The sequence below is a fragment of the Pan troglodytes genome, chromosome 1 (assembly GCF_028858775.2).
Source record: "Pan troglodytes isolate AG18354 chromosome 1, NHGRI_mPanTro3-v2.0_pri, whole genome shotgun sequence".
In the NCBI taxonomy this organism is placed as follows: Eukaryota; Metazoa; Chordata; class Mammalia; order Primates; family Hominidae; genus Pan; species Pan troglodytes.
This window is the reverse complement of record NC_072398.2, coordinates 1,713,873-1,716,984: the sequence shown is the minus strand read 5'-3', so window position 1 is coordinate 1,716,984 and position 3,112 is coordinate 1,713,873.

Below are 3,112 nucleotides of genomic sequence, written 5' to 3'. Positions count from 1 at the left end.
AAGTAGGTTGATCATCATAAAGGTCTTTATTCTCATCATCTTCACACTGAGTAAGCTGAGCAAGAGGAGGAGAGGTTGGTCTTGCTATCTCAGGAATGGCAGAGGCAGAAGAAAATCCACATATAAGTGCACCTGCACAGTTCAAATCCATGTTGTTCAAGGGTCCACCGTGGGTACTAAATTGTTCACTCTATATGACAACGAATTTTATGGAGCGGAAGAAATTACTCTACCTATAGTGTGTGCAGAGGGAGATGAGATTAAGATACTACCGTTGTATGAGCAGAGGGAGATGAGATTAAGATACTATCTGTAGTATGAGCAGAGGGAGATGAGATTAAGATACTAGCTGTAGTATGAGCAGAGGGAGATGAGATTAAGATATTACCTGTAGTATGAGCAGAGGGAGATGAGATTAAGATATTACCTGTAGTATGAGCAGAGGGAGATGAGATTAAGATACTACCTGTAGTATGTGCAGAGGGAGATGAGATTAAGATACTACCTATAGTATGTGCAGAGGAAGATGAGATTAAGATACTACCTGTAGTATGTGCAGAGGGAGATGAGATTAAGATACTACCTATAGTGTGTGCAGAGGGAGATGAAATTAAGATACTACGTGTAGTGTGTGCAGAGGGAGATGAGATTAAGATACTACCTGTAGTGTGTGCAGAGGGAGATGAGATTAAGATACTACCTATAGTATGTGCAGAGGGAGATGAGATTAAGATACTACCTGTAGTATGTGCAGAGGGAGATGATATTAAGATACTACCTATAGTGTGTGCAGAGGGAGATGAGATTAAGATACTACCTGTAGTGTGTGCAGAGGGAGATGAGATTAAGACACTACCTGTAGTATGTGCAGAGGGAGATGATATTAAGATACTACCTATAGTGTGTGCAGAGGGAGATGAAATTAAGATACTACCTGTAGTATGTGCAGAGGGAGATGAGATTAAGATACTACCTATAGTGTGTGCAGAGGGAGATGAGATTAAGATATTACCTGTAGTATGAGCAGAGGGAGATGAGATTAAGATATTACCTGTAGTATGAGCAGAGGGAGATGAGATTAAGATATTACCTATAGAGTGTGCAGAGGGAGATGAGATTAAGATACTACCTGTAGTGTGTGCAGAGGGAGATGAAATTAAGAAGCCAGCGTAGGTACAAAAGGGATTAAAAGTCAACCTGCCTGGCTTTGCCTGGTGCTCACACCTGTAAGCCCAGCACTTTGGGGTGCCAAAATGGATAAATCTCTTGATTCGAGGAGTTTAAGACCATACTGGGCAACATGTCGAAACCGTCTCTACAAAACAAACAAGGAAACAAACAAGCAAACAAAAAAAAACACACAAAAATTTAGCCAGGTGTGGTGGCGCATGCTTGTAGTCCCAGCTACTGTGGAGGCTGCGGTGGGAGGATCACCTAATCTGGGAGGTCAAGGCTCCAGTGAGCTGTGATCGCACCACTGCACTCCAACCATCGCACCACTGCACTCCAACCATCGCACCACTGCACTCCAACCATCGCACCACTGCACTCCAACCATCGCACCACTGCACTCCAACCATCGCACCACTGCACTCCAACCATCGCACCACTGCACTCCAACCATCGCACCACTGCACTCCAACCTGGGTAACAGCGAGACTCAAAAAAAAAAAAAAAAGTCGACCTGCCTGACCAGAGGCCAATTGCTAAAGAAGGTTAATAGCTTCCTCTCCAGAGAACCTGGGTGTATCCAGAGAAAATACCTCCTTATCCTGACATTTGGAGCATCCCCAATAAAATGGATAGTTTCATGCCCAGCTCTGAAAGAGAAGCTCCCCACTTCAGGTTGTAAGCTTCATCTATGTTCTCAGAGCTTTAATCCGTTATTTTAGTGCCTCACTGTTAAATTAACAGGTAAGGATCTAGAGATATTTAAGGAAAATGTGCAAGAGACGAGAAAATAAAGGTGAGAAAACATAATGCAATGGACAAATGAAACCAAAGGAAAAAAGCTAACAGTATACTTAAAGAGATAGATAAGCAACAGCAGGATTCTATAAAGTAAGAGTAGTCTGAAAACTAGAACTCTTGGAAGTTGAAATTATGAACCAAATTAATAAGAAAATAGTAGAGCTGGAAATTAAAGTAAATAGAATCTGTCAGAAGATAGATCCAAATGATGAACAGACAAAAGAGCCTGGGTGGATCAAGGCAGGGAGATTTTTTATTTTATTTTATTATTATTTTTTTGAGACGCAGTCTTGCTCTGTCGCCCAGGCTGGAGTGCAGTGGCGCGATCTCGGCTCACTGCAACCTCCACCTCCCAGGTTCATGCCATTCTCCTGCCTCAGCCTCCTGAGTAGCTGGGACTACAGGCGCCCGCTACCACACCCAGCTAATTTTTTTGTAGTTTTAGTAGAGACAAGGTTTCACCGTGTTGGCCAGGATGGTCTCGATCTCCTGACCTCATGATCCACCCGCCTCGGCCTCCCAAAGTGCTGGGATTACAGGTGTCTCCGGCCAAGGCAGGGAGATTTTTAAAAGTCAATTATTAGGATTTAAAGAAAGAGAGGGAGGAGAAAACAGAGGAGAGGAAATTATCAAAGAAATCATGGGGAAGACTTTCTTAGAACTGGTGATATCTGATCTCAGATTGAAATGCCTCCTTAAGTGTCAGTACATAAAAGAAACACGTGGCTCTGAAATTCTAGAACCAAGGAAGAAATGACCGTGTAAGCATCCAGAGAAGAGAAGAAAACTAACAAAGAAAAAAAATCACCAAAAACAACAAGAATAGGAATGGCATTGTGTTTCTCAAAAGCGACATTAGGTGCCAGAAGAAAAAGGAAATTTTAAGAAAAAAGTATTGTTGTCAGGCATGGTGGCTCACTCCTGTAATCCCAGCACTTTGGGAGGCCGAGGCAGGAGGATCTCTTGAGCCCAGGCATTTGAGACCAGCCTGGGCAATATAGGGAGACCTCATCTCTACAAAAAAAAAAAAAAAAGAAAAGAAAAGAAAAAAGTATTGTCAACCTAAATTTTTCAACCTAGATAAACTATTATCAGTGTGAGAACAAAGCATCAACACTGTCCAGCCTGAAGGGCTCAGAAC